The sequence below is a fragment of the Canis aureus genome, chromosome 33 (genome assembly GCF_053574225.1).
Source record: "Canis aureus isolate CA01 chromosome 33, VMU_Caureus_v.1.0, whole genome shotgun sequence".
Taxonomy (NCBI): domain Eukaryota; kingdom Metazoa; phylum Chordata; class Mammalia; order Carnivora; family Canidae; genus Canis; species Canis aureus.
In genome coordinates this window covers 26,358,443-26,376,509 of record NC_135643.1, presented here as the reverse complement: position 1 = coordinate 26,376,509, position 18,067 = coordinate 26,358,443, and the positions used below count along the sequence as shown (strand labels likewise).

The 18,067-nt window shown below is 38.6% G+C and overlaps 1 protein-coding gene and 1 long non-coding RNA gene across 3 annotated transcripts in view; one reads left to right on the top strand and one right to left on the bottom strand.

Moving 5' to 3' along the window:
- The window catches only part of TET2 (tet methylcytosine dioxygenase 2), a 125,192-nt gene extending 114,491 nt beyond the window's left edge, over nt 1-10,701 (bottom strand). The window contains exon 1 of one of the 2 annotated variants that reach the window (XR_013370771.1): nt 10,440-10,701. The gene's annotated coding sequence lies outside the window, so the exon portion shown is untranslated. The remainder of the gene's footprint in view (nt 1-10,439) is intronic. The other variant, XM_077882183.1, reaches the window with a different exon arrangement.
- Nucleotides 9,801-18,067, top strand: part of LOC144303806 (uncharacterized) — an 81,118-nt gene continuing 72,851 nt past the window's right edge. Inside the window, exon 1 of the long non-coding RNA XR_013370779.1 lies at nt 9,801-10,174. This is a non-coding gene — a long non-coding RNA (uncharacterized LOC144303806). The remainder of the gene's footprint in view (nt 10,175-18,067) is intronic.

Genomic DNA, 18,067 nt, shown 5'->3' with positions numbered 1-18,067 from the left:
GCAGGCAAGCACACTTCAGCCTCAGTGGCACTGTAAGTTACAACCAAAACCAATGTACAATCTGCCCACATTTACCAAAACCACAAAAAAGTTAGACATAACCGGTTCTGTTTGCTGAAGGAAGAAAAAAAAAGATTAATCCCGTATTAAAGCACTGCCTTTGAGACTTTGGTAGGAGAACTGTGTCTTGGGCGGATCCTGACCTAGACACCTTGATCTTTGGTTCATGACCCTGTCAGCGCCAGACAAGGGCTCCCTGACTCTGAATTAAAGTGATTCCTCCGCCCACAGACACACAAAGCCCGCACTCTCTCGGCTGTTACATAAGAGTCTCTGGAATCCTAGGATGGTGTTTGTAAATAGCGCTGCCATGCGCACGGTACCCACGTGTCAAATGTTGATGTGACCGCGTGTAATTGGGAGGTGAGAAAGCATCAAGAAGCTCGAAAGAGAAACCTCCCTTTTCTTTGGCCCTGAAAATGAGCATGTGCCTGTCAAGGAACTATCTCTAAAAGTGATTTACTTTTCTTATCTTTTCCTTTCCTTCCACCTCCCCCCTCCAAAATAAATAAATAAATAAATTAAATAAATAAATAAATAAATAAATAAATAAATAAATAATAAAAATATATGTATATATATACAATATATATACTATATATATACTATATATATATATATAATATAAATGGGAGGAAGAACAGGAGAAATGACCAATCCCCATTGCATTTCTTTCCTTCTTTAAGCAGCACCTACCCAAAGGACAGGGTCAAAATTAACTGCCTTTTCTAATTAAATTTAGGGCAAATTTTGAAATCCCAATAATGCATTCTGAATGCACTTTCTACTTCCTCTTATCCCAAGACTTCTTTATCTTTGTTCACCTACCACTAGACAGAGATACATTAAGTAGGCAAATGGTTTGCAAAGTGACAATTTGCATCCAAATAAAATTACATGACCATTTTGGCAAAAAGTATCCAATGGCTATGTCTGAGTAAAGAGAAACACAATTTAGTATTTCACCTGCCTTATTTTAATTTTCACACTCATCTACACTCATCGCATTTTTTACAATGGGTTTGTGAACAGGCAACAAGTAAACCATTTAAGAGGGTTGAATTCTTAGCAATATTAGAGGAAAATGTCAATATCAAGTTTTTTTACCCCTAAATATGGAAACTTCAGCTTTATTTGAAGTATGACAAAATATAATAATGAAAAAAAATGAAGCAAAACTGTCAGTAGTAAATTAAACTAGTGATTTGGAAAATCCTCTGATTTCAACAAAATCTCAAGCATTTTAAAAATCATTTTATTTTTTTTAATTTTTTTTTTTTACTTATTTATGATAGTCACACAGAGAGAGAGAGAGGCAGAGACACAGGCAGAGGGAGAAGCAGGCTCCATGCACCGGGAGCCCGACGTGGGATTTGATCCCGGGTCTCCAGGATCGCGCCCTGGGCCAAAGGCAGGCGCTAAACCACTGCGCCACCCAGGGATCCCTTAAAAATCATTTTAAAACACTATATCCTGTATCTCCTACACACTTGGTAAAAATGCTTTTAAATTATATAATGAGTTGATGTCTAGAAAATTTCTTACTTCAAATAAGAATCACATTTGAGAGTAAACAAGTTTCAAAATATTGAAAATTTAGTTTCCAGTGTTAATAACCGAATGTTCTTACCAATTTTGATTTTCAGTAGAACACAATTAAATTATAAGTATTGAAAAGGTAAGCCATTAAAAGGTCTACTAGCTTTGCTTCCTGCCAGTTTGTTTTTCTCCAAGTATGATGTGGTAGACATTTCAAAGATAAGTATAATTCTGTCCTAATTTCAACTAAATATGTTGTAACTTCAACCATTTGGGTAGCTCTAGTGGAATAAAGCTAGATTAAATCTAGAGTAAAAATTTTAAAATATATGCTTTCCTGCTAAGATGTACCTGCTTGTCTTTTTTACTGAAACAAAATAATTTACGTGGTTATTTTTATGTTGGAAAATTTGTTCCTCCTTCATGTTTGAAAAGTATCCATATATAGTATTTTTCCTTTTACCAGTTCTCTTTGGTACATTAAAATATAAATGTAAGTGAATTAATGTTGTAATAACTGGATTCACTTTTTAAGATATTCTAATTTTATGAATGATCAGACACTTTATTTGCAGAAGTGATTTCTTGTTCTGTTATGATATATGCAGTAAAACAAACAAAAAGCTAATAACCATCCACACTAATTAGAGGGTATATAAAAGTAATCCTTTTAATACAAAAATCATGAGAGGTTATAAAAGAGCTAAGAGAACTTTATAGCCAATGGCAAATATGAAAATTCTATAACTTCAAAGTAAGAGACTTCAAACAAAAAATGGAAAAAGTGCTGAAAGAACAAACAGTTTAAAAAATAAATTAATAGGAACAAGACAGTATGTTAGGGATGGAATCTGGGTGTGGTGTCATTGTATTATTTTCAGATTCTGGCACTTTAAAAGCAGCACAACTAATAATTAAGGTATTTTTTAATGGTTGCCCTTGTTTCTGAATGTAGACAGGGAAGAAAAACAGGAGGAATAACTCCGGGATAGATCATGTTAAATCCTCTGGTTTCACTATCATTTTTTAAACATTTTTTCTTCTACATTTTAAGACAAAAAATACCAATTTGAGGAGAAATGATATAATAAAAACTCATCTTGAAAGTTGAGTGATTAGTTTTCCTTAAGTATAATCTGGACATAGAAACTAGTTTAATACCCTATCAAAAAAACAAGGGACTTGAAAAGGCAGGTTTTAGCAATGGCTAATGAAATATGACAATAGTAATTAAAATTATCACTCTGTAGCATTCACAGAACAAACTGTAACAAATCTCAAAGTTGTAAAAGTAGCAGATGAAAAATATCAATACCCTGTATGGCATGTCTTAATGGGAGATTGCTATGTCTATTCCTGACTATTCTGTTCCCTGAAGACAGCAATCCATCAGCAAAGCTTTACAGCCCTGTTTCTCTCCTGAATCTAGGGCACCTTCCATAGAAATTATTTATAAAAAGCAAAGCTAAAAATATAAACATATCAAAATACCTTATCTCCCATATTTTTAATTTACTTGAAAAAATTTAAAATTTTTGGAAGTATATTTAAAAAGCAAAGATGGAGTAGCACACTAAAACGCAGTGAACAACTTTTGAATATTATGGAGATGCTATCATATAAACCTATTATTGGGATGCCTGGGTGGCTCAGCAGTTGAGTGTCTGTCAGGGCGTGATCCCAGGGTCCTGCATTGGGCTCCCTGCGGGAGTCTGCTTCTCCCTCTGACTTTGTCTCTGCCTCTCTCTCTGTGTCCCTCATGAATAAATAAATAAAAATCTTGGAAAGAAACAAACAAACCTAGTATCAACTGAGGTGGTTCAGAGTATTAAGAGAAACAAGAGAGGGTAAAAAACAAGGAAGCCATTCATTTCTTCTATAAGGAGGACCAGACCTTACAGCTTTCTGTAACAATCACTCCATCAGCTTGATAGGATAAAGACTGTGCCTAACTTACATCTGTTGCAAACATACGACAAACCTACAGCTAAGTACTAAAATCATACTCTTTAAAAGTAGAATTTGGGCAGCCTGAGTGGCTCAGTGGTTTGGCGCCTGCCTTTGGCCCACAGGGCATGATCTTGGAGACCCGGAATTGAGTCCCACATCAGGCTCCCTGCGTGGAGCCTGCTTCTCCCTCTGCCTGAGTCTCTCTTGAATAATTACAATCTTAAAAAAAAAAAAAAAGTATAAATTTTGGCCAATTCTACAGCAATTCCTTGAAAAAAATTATTACAGCAATTATATGAAACCAAGGCATTTCCTTATTGAGTACAACATGCATACATTATTAAAGCTGAAGGCTTGCAGATCGTTGAATCTCTCCCACTCTAGTTATAGTTGTGGTTCCAAACTATGGAATCCAATTGGCAGCAAATCAACATTCTCATCAGAATAAAGAGGGAGAGAAGCCTTGCTCAACAAGAAAAATGTCTGGTATCTAGAACTACATTAAGTTAGAAATTCAAATATAAGCAACCCCAAGTAATTCATCCTGTTTGTTCAAAACTAAAAGTCCTAATTTCATAGGAACAAGTCCTAAAAAAAACACTGCTGTCATGTTTCTAGAAAGATATGCATAGCCCTGCACAATTCAATGCAAATACTCTCTGTATTTCTTTGCATGAGACATTACTTTCTGAATACCAAATACCTTGTCAGTTGCATGCATTTCTTATAACTTTATTTAGACATCATCACTAACTAAAACAGGACATTTTTAGGTTCCAAGAGAAACCCCATATCCATTAACAGTCATTCCTCCTTCTTTCCCCAGCTCCTAGCAATAAATGATCTACTCTCTACCTCTGTAGATTTGCCTATTCTGGAGACATCATATAAGTGAAATCTTATCATATGTTGTCTATTGTTATTTGCTTCTTTTAAAGTCCATCTATGATGCAGTATGTATTAGCCCTTAGTTCCTTTTTATTGCTGAATAATATTCCATTGTATGGATATACCACAGTTCATACATTTATGAGTTGATAGACATTTGGGTTGTTCCAATTTTTGACAATCATCAATAATGCTGTTATGAATGTTTGGGTACCTGTTTTTATATAAACAATTCTGTGCATTTTAAGTTTCCTCTTAGGATTTTCCCTGCATAGCCTACATTACAGCTTCACTTTTTTTATTAATGATAATAAGGAAGAATAGCATAGTAGTTAAAGAGCTGGGCTCTAGAGACTGCTTAATTCAAATCGTAGCTAAACCATGCACTGGCTGCATGAATTTGGTTATCCAACCTCACTATGCATCTTAGCTCACCTGAGATGAGGATAATAATACCTGTTTCTAGAGTTGTGAAGAGAATTAAATGACATAAGTAACAATGCAGTAAGTCATTAAAACAACTTAAACTATTTTGAACACAAAGGCCATTTTATGCAAAAACATCTAAAGGTAAAAACAAAACAAAACAAAACAAAAACCTATATTCCAATGCACTTTTAGATAAAGAATGGTAGCAATCATATGATTGATGAATTAGAATTGGGTTAAACTTTTCTGTTTTTGGGGAAAAAAGATTTAAAGATATCTGATAATGTGATAAAACGGTATAGAACTAAATCCACAATATACAAGTATACAAGTCAGACAGGGGGAATCTAATAGACTATCTCCATGTCATACCCTGGTTGTGATATTATAGTTTTATCAAAAGTTATCAAGGGAGGAAATTGGGCAAAAGGTACATGCCCAATTATTATTACTTTATACAGCTGCGTCTGAATCTACAATTATCTTAATAGAAATTTCAATTAAAAATATGTGATCTCCATGTAAATTTACTAAAAACCGTTAAGCTATATGCTTACGATGGATGGCTTTTCTGAGACAGTTGCCAAACCTACTAGAAGTTACATTTAAGGAAAAACCAGTCATTACTACCACCATCATCATTACCACTGAGAAGAGATTATACATTTTCTAATTAAATGACATTTTTTCCAATTGCAGGTCATTATTTTTTCCTCAGCTTTTGAGATATAATTGACATACAACATTATGTAAGTTTATTGTGTACAATGTAAAGATCTGATATATGTATATATTGGGAAATGATTACCACAAAAAGGTAAATTAAAATATCCAACACTTCACAGACTTACAGTTTTTGCATGTGTGTGGTGAGAACTTTTAAGACATACTCTTTTAGCAACTTTCAAATATACAATACGTATTGTTAACAACGGTCACTGTGCTATACATTCCATTCCAGAGCTTATTCATCTTATAACTGGAAGCTTATACTCGCTTCATTACATATTGACTGAGTAGAACACCACTAGGTTCTAGTATGGAATAAATAGAAATCAGGATTGCTCTTTCAAGGGACATAACTTTAATTTAAAATAAATATTTATTTATAGTATTTTTAGTGAAATAACCAGTTCATTTTATTGCCTAACCTGTCCTCCAAAAACACTGTATCCTAATTTATTCATTTCTTAATTTTAATTCTCAGATTATTTGGAGCTTGACTTCAAGTCAGTTTGAATAATAACCCTGAGTAAATATAAAATATTGAGTTCCAAATTCTTAAAACTGCAGGTAGGTTGACATTATCATCGAATTTGTTTTTACACAAAATATTGAAAATCCACCTACTATCTATTTCTCTTCTTGAAGCCTGGCACATTTAACTGCATTGCATGACAAGTGGAGAAAGCATAAATCAAAGCTGATAGAATTTACTATTTTGGAATGGGCAACCAAAATCTATTTTATTGTGAAAAGAATATATCTATCTTAAGTCAGGGATTTTTTTCAATGTACAATCTAGGATCAGAATAATGCTGGAAATAGCAGATCCTTGAGACTCTTTTTGGCTTGCAGTCACAATGATTCAAGGCTCTCACTGTACCCTCTTCCTCTTGTGGAACACTTCTTTCCTACTGTGTACCAAAGTAGACATATTTCGTACTATATACCAAGGTATACAGATATACTATATAACCTCCTTAAATAATGTCACAGTATTCCCTGAATTTGACAGTGAGTCAAAACAGAAATTGCGGATGTAGACCAAGTAAATACTGTATATTTGGCAAAATCATTTGTGGTTGTGTTCTTCAGCACAATTTCCAAGATAACCACCAGCTCTACTTGGCAAACCAACTCTCCCACAGTTAAGGCTCCAATTGTAAAGTTGGCTTGTAAAATATTTTTCTGCTACTGGCTTTGGTGCCATTACTACGCTTAAGAACTAGTGTGCAATGGTAGCATAATAGTTGAGGAAAATGTTATTTTGATGAATCAACACTGACAGCTGCTCCAAAGTTTTAACTTGTCTATATGGTTGTTTATAAAACAAAGAAGTCTCTCTCCAGTAATTTGAGATAGCTAGGCAAGACTATTAAATTCTATTAAGCAACAACAACTAAATTCATTTAACAAGGAATTTGAGCATAAAAGAGCAGGTTTGATCTTTCTAAATATTAGATATTCTAAATGTCAAACATCCATAGCTTTTGATAACATTTTATCTAAAGGAAATTTCTTTTCTTTTTTTTTTTTTTCCCTAAAGGAAATTTCAAAGAATTCTTAAGAATTTACCAACTTTGATCTGGGATGTAATGGTAAAGAAGGTTTCTGCTAGGTGTGTCTGTGAATTATAAGAAAGGTCTTACGGAGATCAGGAAATAAGAAAATACATTTCAATAGTGACATTGGCTACAACATTGTGTGGGGGTGGAGCTTTGAAGTTGATAGAGAAATCATAACTTCAGCAAGTGAAACCAAAACATTAACTCCAGTTTTTGTTACCTAATACAAGTCCAGTGCCCAAACAGGACTTTGGAAGTCTGTCCTAATCACACCTTGGCAGGTGCATTTCACTTATCCTGGAAGTGATGTTGACCTGCCAATATCTACATTCATGTGCCACTGCACCAAAATCATATCAATCGCCTTGACTCATTGCATAGACCAGCATAATGCCAGATATCATTAAAGTCATAGCTGGCAAATCTGTGGATTTAAACAAAACAAGGGAGTCTCTTTGTTCCAAGTTAATTTCTCATTAACCATTAGTTCAATAAGAAAATAAGGAAAACAATATTGCAATTTAAGAAAATGATCTATCTTGTTATTGTCCACTATCACTTCCATAAAATTCAATTGCTCAAGAAGGGCAGTCCTATACTATGAAATTCTGAGAATATCCTGAGGGTACTATCACACATAAATGAAGAATGGACATTATGTTCGTTATAGTCAAGTATTCTATACTAGTTCAAATAATTTCTCTTTTATAATAGAAGAGAAAGTGGTACTTATATTGAAAATGGTAAATAATGTACATCTCCTCCTTATAATAATGTAAGCCCCTTATACAATATTAATTAGCAGCTATTTTCAGCATACAAATAGGATACATAAAACAACAAAAGAGTCTAAGTTTGATAGGAAAGAACACATCTTCATAGTCACAATAAAAATAACTAACAATGTAGGTATTCTTATTTACCAATATGAGTGGAAAATGCTACACTTATTTAGTTGAATAACTTGAAGACAACACAAACCACAACATTTGGAAAGTCCAAAAAAGCAGTTAGATACTAGTCTGCTAGCAAAAGGAACTGTTTCTCTTTAAACCCTGAATTACTGCAATAATTAATCATAGTTTTATCAACAAATAGTAGGCATTTATGTTAAACTCCTAAATATTTTCCTCATTATTTTACGACAAATAAAAATTAACCCAATGAGCTGTTTCTGATCCAGAGATGAGTAATACTATTCCCTGATAATCATGTGAAATAACCTTTGGTATCAATGATTAAAGTAAACTTACCTGCTTTTTTCAGAGATCAAAATAGAAAAAGTTACAAAGTGAACTCCTGAGGACAAATGGTTTTGGAAGTCTGATTTATGGAGCAATGTCCATTACTGTGCTCTTCCTCCTGTCCATCTTTTAATCATATACATGCCTTCTAAACTTAAGTTCGACTTTCCAACCCTTCACTAACACTTCCCTGCTTCATAACATTAAAAAAAAAAAACCTCAATATTTATTGTGTTGAAATTTATATTCCACTTCAAACCTATTACGAGACACACATGCAAACATGTAAAAGAATATAACTCTCCTCCAGTATTTCAACTTTCCATTAAAATGCAAATATAATGATTTCATTAACCAGGCAACAATACCCACAGTCTTAAACCAAAGCAAAGCAAAACAGTATCTTTTCTCTTTACATCCCAACTTCCTCTCGGGAATAATCTTCCTCTTATGTTGGATCGTTTGTTGATGAATATTTTTTATTTGGATTTGCTATCATTATCCCTTATTGGAGAGGTGAAAGCATAATATGAGACTTTAGATTTTAAATTCATGGATGTATCCTAGTCCCTACACAGGAAACTATAAAAATATTTCAGTAAATTTTAAGCAAGTAACTGGAAAATCACCCTTCTTTCAATTCCTAAACATTAGATGGAGGGGGAGGGGGCGGTGGGGAATCACTCAATGCAATTAAAAGTATGTCATGAAGGCAAAAGCCAGTAAATAATACTTAATATGTCATATTTGACCTTCCCAGGAGTCTATCCAGGCCACACTTTATTTTGCCATAGGTAGAGAACTCTCCCTAGAAACTGTTAGTTTAATAACAGAAGACAAGCAGCCCCAGCGAAAAGATTTGGCAAGACTGGAGAGAGAGAGAGAGAGAGAGAGAGTGTGTGTGTGTGTGTGTGTGCGCGCGTGTGTGTGAAGAAGGAGAAGGAGGAGAAAAGAGACACTCGGAGAGAAAGGCAGATAAATAAAAGACCAAAGAAAAGAGAGCAACCAAGACAGAGAGAGAAATTTGGATGGGACTGTTAGAAATCAGCTCCCTACTTCTCGGTTTCTTTGCTGGGATTGGGTTTCATTTCTTTGGGCGCCCCTGACCTTGCAGGCTTGCAACTCTCAACTCTGCCCCCCTCCTCCCGCCCGCCCGCCCCCTCCCCCGGCCTGCGCCTGCCTTTGTGTCTGCCTGTCACTTACCGGGGAACCCAACGAAGCTGATTCGGGAGAAGCACAAAGCCAGGACACAGATTTGCCCACAAATTCTCTTACACCCCGTCCCCAGGCTGGGAGGCGCAGCCCATCGCGGAGCTGATGGACCCTGAGAAAAGTGGGATCTGGTCTTTGGGGGGGGGGGGCGGGGAGGCCAGAGAAAACTCTTCTCTCTCCCTCAGCACCACGCGCAAAAGGCGCGGACTTAAGGGAAAAACAAAACCCCGCTCGGTGTCCTAGGGTCCCACTCCCCGTGACATTCGCGCAGCTCGTCCCCCAGAAAGCGGACGCGGGGCAGAGGGGGGCGGACGCGGACGCGAACCCGCAGCCAGACCCCGCAGCAGATAAAAAGGGTCGAAAAACGCTCGGTGCGGACTTCTTTCCGGGGTGGGTTAGGTCCAACCAGAGACGGGTCTGGCTTGCAACCAGGCAAGGGGGTCGGGGAGGATTCAGGGGGAGAGTAGTGCCCCCCGAAGCTGAACTATTTGAGAAAGGAAAGCAAAGGAAAATCACTTTCCGGAGGATAAAAGGCCGGGAAGCCGGCGGGTCGGAGTCACAAAGGTAAGTTTCCTGGGTAGGGAGGAGAGGAGCACAGGCAGGGGAGAGGAGAGAGCACAGAACTACAGGTTTGGGGGGGGGGGGGATGGAATAAAACTATATTTGTCAGCCATGTTGAAGAGGCTCCAGTAATTTGTGAAGCTTCCCTCTTCCCTCTTGGTATTTGTGGGTGACACTGCGGGGTCTGCTCCCCAGGCCCTGGAAGCCCGCGAGAAAGCAAGGGGGGGAGGAAGGGGAGAGTTTCGCGGCATAAGAGAAGCGCTCTGACCTCGTTCTCGTGCCTCAGCCTTGCAGCAATCCAGCAGTTGCAGTCGGGTCTCCTTTCTAACAAATCCTAAAGGGCAGCCATCTTGCTTCCTTCTGCTTCTCTACGAAAGCAGCCTAGCCTCCGCATCAATATTCATAAGGCAGTTTGACGTCTGTTCTCATCACTCGGCGGGGCCGGCGTCTCGGGGCGGCCTCGCCGAGGGGGCGGACGTGACTCGCATGCGAGCCGGGCCTGGGCGCGCGGCGCTCGCGGGGAGGCGGCGGCGGCCGCCCGAGCTCTGGCCGCAGCCGCTGCTGCCGGCTCGCCTCCTCCGCCCGGCCTCCCCCTCCTCCCGCTCCTCCTCCCCCTCCTCCCCCTCCTCCTCCTCCGCCCGGCTCGCCTCCTCCCCCGCAGGCCTCCACCTCCTCCACCTCCTCCACCTCCTCCACCTCCTCCACCTCCTCCACCTCCTCCACCTCCTCCACCTCCTCCTCCTCCGCCCGGGCCGCCGTCGCCGCCCTGGGGCAGCCCGGGCTCCCGGGGAATCAGCCCCCCTCCCGGTGCCTCCCGCACAAAGGCCGGCGGCACCTGGGGGCAGCACAATGGGGCGCTCAGTCGCGGCCGGGGCTGCCCTGGCGCCGTGCGGTGGAGCCCGGGGAGCGGCGCGCCGGGATGAGCGCGGGGCGGGGGGGGGGGGGGGGGGGGGAGGTCCAGCTCCCGGGCGCGCTGCCAGCCGCCGGGGCACCCCGGGGAGCCTCCGACCTGCGGCCACCCGCGGCGGGGGGGGGGTGAGGGGGCGGGGGCGGCGCGCAGCGGGGAGGTGGCGTGGGTGCGTGGCACAGCGATGGAGACCCCAGACTAACCTTTTCAACTTTCTGTCGGCACCGCGCTCCACCACCCGCTTCGAGGTGTGTGCGCTCCCCGCACCCCTGCAGCTCCCTAGCCCTTCCGCCCCCCTCCTTGCAGGTGCGCCCGCACACGCCCCCGCGCGCACCCACCTGCGCCCGGCGAGGCCCGCACCCCCGCACCCCCCCCGCCCCGAGGTGCGCCCGCGGCCGCCGCGCCCCCCGCTTGGGCATCCTCTGCGCGGCCCCTGTCACCTCGCTCGGCGGAAGAGCTCCCCAGCCTCGCCGAGGGCATGCCCTGAGTGCTTTAGGGGCCTGTAGTTTTAAAGACTCTACAAATTAGGAAATTGACCGAGTCCCGCTTCACCCCGCCCCGGCCCACCTTCTGTTTACTTTTGCCACGTGGGCCGGGAGGGAGAGGGATTCCTACAGACCGACACGGATTTCTCGCCAGTGACTCCACTTCTCGCTCGATTCGGTCGTAAGAAATAAACCTGCGCTTTCAAATGCTTACGTTTTCTCCAGTAAGAGCCTCTATTTTGAGGAAAGTTTCTACCCGTACGCATAATTAGGTAACGAAGAAATCGACCCAGGAAAAAACCGAATTCCAAGTGACCGACGCTCGATATTCCCTGACGTTCCGGAGTCTGTACCTACGTCCTCCCATGGACAGATGGTCTTTCCTATTGCCGACTAACTTTAATTCTCTTTTTATGCCCCTTTTCTAATCACAACATTTTCATTCGAAGATAAGAATAAAAAACCCAAACTCTTAAGAATCATTACACCAGTAGTTGAGATTCGCCGTCCTCTACAAGAAGTTTTCACGTACTGATATTCAACTTTTACGTAGATGTTTCGGGCACACTTCTATAGGATCAGTGCATTGTGATCACAATACTTTTAAGTCAACACAAGTTATTTTGTGTAGCCCATCTTCTCTTTCTTTCTTTCTTTCTTTCTTTCTTTCTTTCTTTCTTTCTTTCTTTCTTTCTTTCGAAGTGAAGACGTTCCCTAATTTTTATGAACTCGGAATATTCCCTCTGAAAAGAGTTAAAAAGGGAAACTCTTTCTATGTGTCACATTGTTACTAAGAAGAACGTTTAGAGGTTTAGAGCGTGTTCTAATGAAACATTGTATATTCCATTGTGGGACAGAGTTCACTCAGATTTCTGATTTTGCAACGAGGCAAAAATCATTCATTTTTCCTTAAGCATTTCATGTGAGGTTGAATTTCTGTCTTTTCTAACTGTACACTAATGTGTCATGGAGGTCTTGGCAATTGTTAGTGGACTTTAAGCTGTTTGGGAGGTTCCTTCTAATTTTTTTTTGTTGTTGTCAAGTCCAGAAAGTAAAGTTTTCCAAAGCTATGACATATACTTATGTAGTGCACAGTACAGCAGAATTGTTGAAAGCATGGGCTTTGGAGTTGGACAGGAATTATTGAATCCTGACTCCATCCCTTACTGAGTGGGTGGCCTTGAGCATGTTACTTAACTCTGTGTGTTAGTTTCCTCATGTGTTAAACACCCTTTCAAACAAAAAGGTTGTGAGGATTCAGTAAGATACTAGATAAATGTCTGGGTAGTTACTACTATTACCAATAATAAACCATCTACATCTAGAAGTTTCTCTTAACAGAAATACATAAGAAATTATATGCCTTTTTATATTGAATAATGTGTGGCAAATATTGTATTCACATGTGTTTGATATAAATAACTGCATGTTCCCCTAGTTGTTTATGTTATAATTGGGAAAATGATCTTTAAGGTCACCCCTTTCCCATTTCATCTTTTAAACCTCTCCCTCTGTTGTAACAGGTGGTTCTTGTCTATCTGGAATCATACTTGGCTTACAGTTGGTTTTGCAACAGGCCCTGAACCTTTTCTTGCCAACTTCTTTCTCTGCACCCTCACCCCACCCTTAACCACCACCACATTTGTTAATTTAAAAGAACATACATTACTTCTCTTGGCCATTGTGACTTTTCAATAGCAAAAGGAAGTAAAATTCTGAAGGTCTCCAACTGTAAAATATGTTAATGAGATTTTATATTGTTGATTTGAAAAAAACCTCTTGCTTAGTTGCTATTTCTGGGAAAGAAAAGATATAGTGTACACAACCAGTTATTTACTGGACATTAGTGCATTTTTTCCATGTGTAACTCAGAATCACATTTTATTAGTTGTGTGCCTTCTTGAGATTCTTCCTATAGGTGTGAATAATCTATTTTAAAGGGTAATTTGTAGTTTTAACACCAGTCAATTGTTGTCAAATTCCTTACCATTTTTTTCTCAAACTAGAAATAGCAGCACTGCTCCCACAAAGAGAAATTCTCGCTTCCTCAACAGAGAAAAAAGACTAATAGAACAAGTTCCACGGCATGCATTCTGCGTTAGAAAATTGACTTGATTGGCCTGGGCACCTGCTGTCTAACTCAGTTGCTCAGTCTCTAAGCCTCTTAGGGTGGAGGCAGCTTCCTGACTGCTGGGTCCATTAAAGAGCTGACAACAGCAGCTTGCTTTACAATGCAAATTTCTTATAGTGTACTAACAAAACAAAACAAACAAAACAACAGCCCCTCCCCCCCATGCATTCTTAATTTCCTCTCCACCTGCAAAATAGGAAATTTTCTTTAAGGACTTGGTATTCTCTTTAACAGAAATTGTTGTGACCCATATTGTTTTGGAAGAATTACAGTGGTTCAGCAAAAACATTAAATCATGGCCTGTTGTTTCCCATCTCCAAAAACGTATTTCTGAAGTACGACACAATAAAGATTCTCTGCATGCTTAAAAGACAATTGACCTTCAAACAGCGCGGCAGTCGTTGTTGTGAAGGGGCTTTCTTGTTTCTCTTGTCTGGTGACATTACTACACACCATCCCAAGGCAAATGTCTAACATAGGTAGAACACTAATTTTAAAAGTTTCCTATGAATGAAACATTTAGACATAACACTAACTTAATGATATAAATATTATTGATAAAAAACCATTACTGTCTAAGGCCAGAGATCATAATATAATGAGGTCTTGATAGAGTCTCCTTTAGTAATATGATTTCTATTTTTTTCTGACCTTATGTCATATGTCTAACTTCTCTTTCTATAATTTGGAAATTTTTAAGAAATAGATACTAACTTACTCAAGTCAAGTGCCAGCCAATGTGTAAACTGATATAATGGGTGCAAAGTGAAATGTCAGATAAAAACTTAAAAGTCTAATCCTGTTAAAATATTGCTAAAGGCATTATAAAAAAATATTAGGATCATTAGTGGGATAGACATCATGGAAATGCTTTTGGAAGGATAGCAAATATGTTACCAGTATCAATCTCTTTTCTCCTCATCAATTCTGATTTTACAATCTAGTAACTACTTGTTTTTATTCTTTAAAAAAAAGATTTTATTTATTTATTTATTTATTTATTTATTTATTTATGACACACATAGAGAGGCAGAGAGATGGGCAAAGGGAGAAGCAGGCTCCCTTTGGGGACCCTGATGTGCGACTGGATCCCAGGACCCCAGATCATGACCTGAGCCAAAGGCAGACGCACAACCACTGAGCCCCACTGCTTGTTTTTATTCTCATCCAAAATTGGTGACTCTATACCCCCACTTTCTTTTGAGAGAATAATTTTCAACTTTAATGATGAACTTCAATAAGGAATAAAGTTTAACTATTGGCAATTACTCCCAAAACACCCTTTACATTTATATAGAATTTTATAGATTTCAAAGCATTTTTTTACACTATTGTTTTCTTTGGTAAAGTTGTACTATTATGTTTAATATTCATATCATATACCATATCCGGGTTGGCATTGAATTTAATTCCTATCTTATAAATATTAAAAATGAGTTTAAGTGACTCACTCAAGGTCATACAGCCTGTACATAGAGGAAGGAGCACCTCACAAACTCAAGCTTTGTGAATCCAAGTTTAAACCTTATTCATTACACTAAAATTAGCCTTATATCTTTTCCTGTTCAGCTTCCTTTAAATTGTTCTTACTATGAACAGTACTGACTGATATAGGGAATCTTCCCTTCAAAACTCACAAAAATTTTCCATTATTCTTCATTACTTAGAAAGAAAATCTCAGCATTTACATGTACCCATTTTTAGTACTCCAAAGGTAATACTATTGGTTAAATACTGGCCACACACCAAACATATGGATAATTGTTTTACATTTATTATCTCATAATTTAATGCTTATTAAAACCAAATAATGTAGGTATCATCTTATTGAGAATTAAAGATTGAGTAATTGGTTGGGATTAAATACTAAATAACTGGAACCAGGGTCTAAATCTAGGTTTGTCTGATTCTAAAGCTTATGTTGTTGCAAACTACACACTACTGTCTCCGCACTTTAGTGGATATAGATATCTATGTTTACACCAGAAGTTCTTCATACAGTCAGCAGTTTTTAGCAATAACACCAGTATTCCCCATCTCTATATATTTAAATCTCTTCAGTCTAAATCTCTACTTGGGTTTTTCTCATCATTTACTCTCAAATCTGTTTCTTTGGTTTCCATTTCATGTTAAGAAGTTGGCATGCTTGAACTCTTTGAAACAATGATTACATCCATGTAATAAATGTTATGCCACAGCCCTGTCCACCACCCTCTACCACTTAAACATGTCTTACCCCACTAACAAATTGTTTGGAAAGATAAGTTCTGCTATCTGTTTTCAATATTGGTGTGGCAAAAGGGAACTGCACCCTTGATCTGCTCCTGACTTCCTTGGACTTTGAATTCATTCCCGCCAAACAGGGAAGCTGGCAGGTGGAAAGAGCGCCACCTACTGAAATCATTACTAGGAGATGGGTCTTTGGGGATAAAATACTCTGCCTGGGATAGCACCAAATCTTTCCGTTGGGAAAATGAATCAGAATCACCTATGGAGCACTTGAAAAATATACATAACTAAGTTCCACTGCTATACTCCCACTAGTCTCTTGGATATTCTAATTAATGAGGTCTGGCATGGGGCTGAGGTAGCAGTAGTTTTTAAAAGATTCACAGACAATAAAATGCACAACTCTGCTTAAAACCCATTGGTGTATCTTAATATGTGAATATCAATAGCTAGTAGGCATACGGTGTTTTCAGTCATAGAGTATACTATGACAAAGAGGAAATAGTGTGTATCTCTCTATAATCTGGTGGAACACTCTCACCTTTGCAAAGATCCAGCAAAGCTGCCTGTGACTTTATGTATTTCAGGTTGATTGAATTCATCTAAAGTCTCCTGTGACAGGTAAAAAATAAATCTCATTTGAGGAAAATATAAATAATTAGCAGCCAAAGAATGACCCAGATTATCAGTAGTGAAAAAGGAAGATTGGGGAAAATGTAAGCACTAGTATTGATACCCTGATGTGCTGATACAGAAAAGATGTGTTGAAAGTTGCCAGAGTTCAATTTGGGAATAATATTTTGGGATTTGCATTCCTGTGGGGTAATACTATTGGTTGAGTTTTATCACTTTGTTTTCTAAAATAAATAAACCATTTTTAAATCTAGGTAACTAAACAAAGTGATTCTAATTTCTTTTTTTCCCCAAAATAACGACCGTGTAATAGTTTATAAATGTATTATATAGCTCCATGCTGTTAGTGCAATGCTTCTAAAAGGAAGAGCTATAGAGATTAAACTAATTTTAGGTCCCTGTTAGGTTAATCTCTTTCTTAGATAATCTGCATGAAAAAAAAAAAAGAAAGAAAAATTTTAAAAGGAAGTAGAGTAGCCATCACTTGACATCTAATTCTCTTCAAATATTCTAAAGTATGCTCATTCTTTCTAGAGATATGTGAGAAAACCTAATGAGATCTGACTCATGCCAACTCAGAGCTAATGGGAGCAGGAGACACTGAGTGGTTTCCTGCAAAACTCTGAACTACCAACCTTTGTTTAATTTGTTTTCTTATTTTATATGTTAAAGTACTATATTTTTACTGTTTGGCAGAAAACCTCCTTTATCTGTCAGTAATTAGGCATGCCTCTAAGCTGAATATGGGTTGACTTTCAGACAAACTATTCTGCATTTTGCAATGAATTTATTCCCAAGAAAATGAATTATATCCAAGTAGGGATCACAAAATAAGGGTTCCTGAAAGAAAGATAAGAGTAGATGGTGAAAAGAGACACATTCTCTCTCTCTCTCTCTCTCTCTCTCTCTCTCTCACACACACACACACACACACACACAATCAGAACATCAAAAATAAATTCTAAAGGAACATTTCATTGGAGGTCCCTAATTTTTATTTCACTGAAATATTATGATCATTGACTCTAGTTGGACTGGGAAGGAAGAGGTAAGGAAGTGAGAACTACTGGAGACAGGTGTGTTTAGCATGCGAGTGGTGGTTGTCAGGCGGGTGCAATCTTAGTGATAATATGGATACATTTTCATGAGGCAAACTTTCCTAAATCTCCTAAAATCATAAATCATCAATAGTGACTTTCTGCTAGTGAAAAAGAACTAAAGATGCCCTCTCTTTAAATTTAAAACCCAGAAAGGGATAAAGCGATAATTTTGATGGGTGAGGGCTGCTGCTTAAGGTAAAAGTATTATAACTTAAAAAGTAGATGTTCCAAAAATTTAGAAAGAGAAACTAGTAAAAGTATAACTATCGAAAGTGTTAAACGCAGTCTAAGTAAATGGCATGGTTTATAATTGTAGTCTAGATGCTGCTACTTAAAATCTACCAAGAAAACTTTTATATGCATTATCTCATGCATAGTTATCTCATTTACAATAATCTTGAAAATAGAGAG